We start from the raw sequence: 7,277 nt of genomic DNA, 5'->3' as shown, positions 1-7,277 counted from the left end.
TTGCTGTGCGACCAATCTGTTATGGTAACGGCAGTAGGGAACTTAATGGTGTTCTTGGGGCTGTGACGAAAATGTGTTCTAAAATGTGCTCTAAAAATGCTGCTGTACGAAACTTAGATTTATCTGTGTTTTCATGTTTCTCCTGCTCTGGGAGGGGGTGGGGGGGTGGAGGGGATTCCCATCCAACTCATCAGTTGAAAGATGCATTCATTCTGTGCTATGAATTTTAAACATGCTGTATCTATGCAGACGTCTGAACGCAAGCGCAGGCCTTTGTGGTAGGTCAGAGAATTTTCTCGCTCTAGTGGTGAAAAAAAGGTACTGTGTGCTCTGGGGGAGCCATTTGCTTGGTTAATCAGACTCCCCCCCCCCCATGAACCTCCCTGTGCTGACAGTATGCTGTGGCCATGGTCTTAAGAGGGGGGTCAATCCCACTCAGGTTGGCCAGTCTTCTGTAGTAGCAGATGCTGAAATCCATAGCAATTTATACATTTTTTTTACATACGTTATATTCATCCAGCGGGATATGTACTGACGCAATTCAGGTGAAGACCTTGCTGAAGGGAACAGCCGTGCCGCACTTGGGAATTGGCCCAGGAGCCTGAGAGTTTACGTGCCCAGTTCCCTAACCAATGCACTGCGCTGCCGTCGCTTACCTTGCATCTGCTGCGTTAGATACAGCTAGTGCTGCATGGAGATTCAGACCTACGCATTGCCTCTGCTGGAAGCTTTGACCTTGCGGGGACGGTGTACGATCTGTCAGCGCACATGTGCCTGCGTACTTTTGTGTGTGGGTGTGTGTGTGTGGAGCATCTTGCTTCCAGCAGAATCCGAGGAGCCGTGAACAAAACCACCTTTCAGAAAGGCAAAAGAAACCAGGATCACCTTGAATTTTTATTGTAGCAAGAAACCTAAATGGAAAGAAAGAGTACAAAAATCAAGCGGTCATCAAAGAGCCTGCAATTCTGCGTCAAAGCAAAGCGTTTAATACAGTGGCCTGTGCGCACACGCCCAGCAGACATTCCATTTACGAGCATTAACTCTTTGAACAATGTTTTTTCTCCAAAATTTTAAGTCTGTTCTAGAACTCCATTGCTTTCAATTACCAGTAGTGATTGTTACGTCAGCATTGGAATGTTCATTTAATGACATTAAATCTCACTGATTTCACTCTTTAAAAGGTTAATATCCATCAGTGCAGGAAGCTGCTGCCATGTGTCCAAAACCACCTTGGCAAGTTATGTTCTATAGAGGTTAAAGCAGCCTGCCCAACTCTACGTGGTACAATGGCAGATATCCACCCCTGATGTCAGAAGGTTGAGTCGAGGTTCATTCCTCTGCTGAGCTTAGTTTTTTAAGCTCAGTGACTATTAAAAAGGTAAGTAAAACAGATAAAAACTTGACATTTTCATGTTTGCATCACTGCATAAATCACTACAGAAATGCACTGGCGTTTCCTGTTCTCAAGGCAAAATTTAAGCTGCTTCAGAACATTAGAGAACAAGATAAATATAATTCTCAATTATGCCACTGTAAATTGCATGATTATCACTGAGTCATGGGGCCTTACTCATTTTCATTATTTTATTTACTACTTTTTATAACACCAAGGCATATTAAGTACTACTTCAATAAATGCTCCATAAATTAATGTTAATTCTACACTTGATTTATAGTGTTAACCAAACAAACTATTTAGGATTGTAAACAAAAGTAAATAGCACTATAAAAATAACTATACAATATTTACACAGCTATACCTATAACTACCAGAAGGAAATGAAAAAATAAAGAAATGATAGCTAAAGGGGGTCAAGGGAGCCATGGTACAATCAGGTACAAAAAGGCTGGGTCTTCAGTCAGCTTCAGAAGATGGGCAAGGTTTTTTTTTCTGTTCTTACTGTACTTGGAAGCTTATTCCACCACTGGGAAACTATAACAGGTTCCATGACCTGGAAGCGGCATGAGAGGGGGTGGGCAGGCACCCAATGGTGCAGAATGGAGAGAGTCCAGCCATGCAGAGTCTGATGATCTTCTAAAGATGCAACAGATCTGTCCCTTTAGCTGCCCAAGAGTCTAGCACAAAGGTCTTGAATATGATGTGCGCTACTATAAGCAAAAAGAGATGAGAAGTAGACCGACTTTGCTGAGCATGGGGAGGTTACAGACCAGGTAAGCAACACCTCTTCAGGCTGCACCTCTCCCCATCCCTCCCTACCTCCCTGTAATCTCTTAAATGACTAAGCTTAGGGTTGTAACTAGGTAGCTGTTTCGTAGGTGACTTAGTTAATGCATCTGTCTTAACTACTGCTTGTATTTTTTCCGTAGACCGCGTTGTTGCTGTTCTCGTTGTGTTAGTGTTAATCAGTTTAACCTTCAGGGTCCAAGTTGAACTATGCGGTTGTTCCCTGCACTTGGACCGGTACTTCTCTCTAGGGTTTTCGTCATACATGTTCCTGGTTATGGTTATACACTTTGTTGTACGTCGCTCTGGATAAGAGCGTCTGCCAAATGCCTGTAATGTAATGTAATGTAATGTAATGTAATGCAACAGCACTGTGGGTGAGCTGCAGAGGTCTGACGAAGAAGCCTGGGAGGCCAGTGAGGAGGGAGTTGGAAGATGACCAGCACCTGAACTAAAAGCTGGGTAGTGTAAGTGGTGGGGAAGGGGCAGCTTTTCCAGATGCACGGGAGAATCTGTATGTCCGACATACCTTCATGGTGTTCTCGCAGAGGGACAATTCATTGTTCAGGACCTCTCCGTGATTCCTGGAGGGTGATTGGTCATCCAGAACGAGTGAAGGTTTTACTGTCTCTTAATGCTCCTCCTTTACCCAGGAATGTCTGAAATTGTCATTGTCATTGATCTGTGGAAACTGAAAGCATTCTGGGACAATCCCATCATTACTTTCCCTGTGTCGGAAATGCAGAAAGAATTACTCGATACCGAGGGAGACTTCCACTTTACTCTCGTACTTACATCAGAATAAACCGCAAGTAGACCTTAGTGTCCTATAATGCATTTATCATGCCTCTTCGTCTAAAGGCATGCTCTCATGGGTCTGCTTAGCACAGTGGGGACACTAATGGAAACTGCTCTCAGACCAGCACATAGACATCCACCAGCATTAAGACTGATTTAGTTAAAGATTACTTGCTTGCAGCTGTTCCTTGGCTCTAGACAACTGAAAAATGTGTGTGTGTGTCTGTGTGCATGCATGCGTGCATGCATGTGCATGCATGCATGTGTGTCTGTGTGTGGATGTATACCTGTACATATGGTGCACACGCAAGATTAATTCACCAACATAATGCAGAGTGATTTCATTTCACACAGTCAATGATTTAGATGCTCATCTGTTCAGCTTTTGTTCACAAGATTCTACGGCTAACTTTGACAGAAAAAAAATGCCCTGATGGCTGTTGTTTGCAGAAAACAGAGTGGACAGCAGAAGTAACCATGTTAACTGTGATTCAGGAGTTATACTACATTGCTGAAAGTATGTGGACATCTGACATCCAACATCTTATCCACAATTATGGCCATTAATATGGAATTGGTCCACCCTTTGCTGAAATAACAATCTCCTTCTGGGAAGGCTTTATACTATATGTTGGAACATAAGCCTATGGAGGGATTTGCCTCCATTCAGCCAGCAGAACATTAGTGAGGACGGGCACTGATTGGGCGATTAGGCCTGGCTTGCAGTTGGCTTTCCAATTGATCCCAAAGGCATTGGATGAGGCCAGGGCTCTGTGCAGGCCAGTCAAGTTCTTCCACAACAATCTCTACAAAACCATTTCTATATGGACCTTGCTTTGTGCCCAGGGTCATTGTCATGCTGAAACAGGAAATGGCTTTCCCCAAACTGTTGCTACAAAGTTGGAAGTATAGAATCAACTAGAATGCCATTGCATTAAGATTTGCCTCCACTGGAACTAAGGGGCCTTGCCCAACCATGAAAAACAGCCCCAGGCCAAGGGGTGTCCATAAACTTTTGGTCATATAGTGTAAATTTACACTGATCATGCATCACTCCATGCTGCATTTTTGCTATTTAATAAATCATTCTTTCTGAATTTGTTAACCACCAGGTGCATTTCACAGCTCACAGTACACTTTGTTAAAGAACGTAGTAAAATGGCACAAAAGAAGCTGGATATGAGATATTAGGGTTAATTTGTTTGTTTGATGGTAATGAATTTTACAGAAAATGAAATCTACTTCAGCTCTCACCAATGTATAGCACCCACCTGGGTGATGCGTGGCAGCCATTTTGAACCAGATCGCTCACCACCCTTCAGCTATGGTGGAGGGGGAGGGGAATAGGCCAGTTCATTCAGTTAAGCTGAGGAATGATATGACAGTGGTGCATGTCATCCCCCAGGGTGTAGGAACAGCGCATGTCATCCTATATATAGGAGCTGAACCTACAACCATCTTAAAGACCCAGCTCCATATCCAATCGACAACACTGCTGCCATATCCTGAATGGCAGTATATTGTGGAATTTGGGTGCTACAGCCCAATTATATGACATACATAATGAACCAATGTGGATGGCTCATACTGGATTGGTAATCACATAAATAACATCAGGTTGTTATATAAAAAATCGACAAATAATGCTAAAATAAAAATGTATTGTGAAACATACTTAATGGCTACCCTTAAAGGTAAGACTTTAAAGGGAGATTCATATGGCAACAAAACAATTATATATAAAAGCCATGTCTTCAGTTCTGGACAGAAGATGCTCTCTTGTTATGTCCAATGTAAAGTAAATTCAGTCATAATTTCCATGGCATTCCAATGATTCATTCATGTGAGTGCACTAAATATAGTTCTAATCATTCTAAAGAGAGCCAGGTTACTTCTCGAACACTGGCATTGATAAAGTGAAACACAAGAGCCCATTCTTATGGCTGTGACACTATATCATAAATTATATATCCATAAATGTGCTCTGAAATATGTAGTCACCTGAGTGAAAAAAATGAATGGTCGTACATTCATTATGTGCTTATGAAAGCAAACGCAAAGTGTCTCACTGCTAATCTTATTAATGGTTATTATTTGTTATCTGTTGTTAAAAGTTCTTATCAGTGCTTTGAGTTGCGTGAAAACTGATGTTTAAATCATATATGTGCTTTTGGGGGTAGACTTCAGTCCTTCAGTTTCCATGGAAATGGTGTGCTCCTCACTGATTCACATTACCCCCCCCCCCTCCCCACACCACACATACTCATTTAAACACTAAATCCATTGAGAGAGAGAAAGAGAGAGAGGGGGAGAGAGAGAGAGAGAGAGCGAGAGCGAGAGAGAGAGAGAGAGAGAGAGAATGAGAAATCCATTAATACAAACTAGAAACAGAAGCACAAATTCCAGAAAGAAATTTATGATCAAGAAATTCAAAGACATTTAGACAACTGTCTGGATACCACGTATTCACGATACAGAAGCAGTCAATCTGATAATGTTAAAAAAAATGTCAATACTACTTTGAAAAAATGACAGAAAAATCATGATTAAAAATTAAAACTATATTGAAACCTCAACTCCAAAAAAACCCAATTTGACCACACATTCTTTTTGGACCACCAGATTACAGTCGCCATTTCACTATAGTCAGGGGAACTGGTTTCTCTCTAACCGTATTGAGTCCTTCCTGTAGTTCTAGTGCACTTTTCCAACTGTTTCTTTCACTAGACACTACAGAATATTTGTCTATTGCTTCTTGATCTTCCTGGTCTTCCCTTTTAAGATTACTGCCCATCAGCTGGACCCTTCTGAGTTTGTACTGAACACTGCACCTGGAAATCTTAAGCTTCTTTGCAATTTATCACGGGGAATAGCCTTGCACAAAAACCTTGCCGCAATATCTTTACTTTGGCTCGGTTATCTAAGCCTAACGCTTCCTTCTTTGTCATATTTCTTGCAGCTTAGATCAGGTAGGTCAGATTTCAGTCAATTTAACTACCCCAAAATTATTGGATACACTTACAAAAATTTGTTAAATTGTAATTAAAGCCAAATGAGGTTGTTTTGAGGAAAGTCTCATGTCTAAGATTTTTTTTAAGTAAAATTCATCTTTTTGTGTTATTGTAGGTAGAAACTGAAAAATGTTTATACTTTGATTTGTAATTCAATTAATACACATACACAAAAATACACACACAAAAAAACAATACACGTATATGTTTTCAACATTATTAACACATTTTTCATTTTGTCTGCCTCTGTCCTGCCTTTAAGAGTTATTAATTGCTGGTTTCCTCTGCAAAAGTTTCATTTGTGAATACAAGCAGGGACATTCCGAGCCATGGAGGAGACCCATTTCAAAATGACATCACAAGACATCTCCTCTCCTTTTATTGCCCCACCAGCCACTTGCCTACATGAGTCTACAGAACACATGAATTTAAACACCACAAAAAGCTTAAGAAGTAAATGCTGAACCTTATTCACACAAAAAATGAAAGCTTTGGGATTGTTCTTTTAAACATTCATAACTGTGTTTCAAAGCTGTATTTCAGAAAACAAACATTAAACGTCCATTGTTTTATAGGCTTTGCATTTTAATAGCTTTTGGGAAAGGCAGACACGATGCTTGCCTGAGGACCTTGTAAAATCTTTGTATTATATGTGACTACAACTGATTAACTTTAATATGTCACATACTTGCGTTAAACCACTATCCATAATTTTATTAATTAAATCCAAAGATTTGTTTTTCATTTTATGAAGTAAAGGCCACAATTTATATTTTGAGTGTCCATAATACTGTTGCATATTGCACCTTTTTGCTGCCATGCATTAAACAAGACCAGGTTAAAACCTAGTATATGGCTGGGCCTAACACACGTGATCCGGCCGACCAATGGTGTAACTTCATCACTCACTCAGTCACTCACTCATTCACAGACATTCACGTTTGTAGGGCTGGCCCCGCTGTTGGGGTCCAGCCAAAAATAAGGTTTGTGGTTAACATAAGCTTAAGAGAATTTCACATTTTGTTCTATGACATAAATTATACCCTTTAATACATACATTGTGAATTCTGAAGCTGTTACATCCTTTAAAAAAGCAAGTTATTTACAATTTACTACATTGAAACTACAACAACGGTCGCATTCTGCCAACTAACACTCAAGTTTGGCCTGCACGTGACAACCGTTGTAGTTCGTATAGCAACTTGTCAGGAACTTACTTTTTAAAATCACATAACATTTTCATTTGAAATTGTTGAAACATCCATGGCACGCCTCTGTATACA

The sequence above is a fragment of the Anguilla anguilla genome, chromosome 4 (genome assembly GCF_013347855.1).
Source record: "Anguilla anguilla isolate fAngAng1 chromosome 4, fAngAng1.pri, whole genome shotgun sequence".
NCBI classification, from domain to species: Eukaryota; Metazoa; Chordata; class Actinopteri; order Anguilliformes; family Anguillidae; genus Anguilla; species Anguilla anguilla.
Note: the sequence above shows the minus strand (reverse complement) of the source record.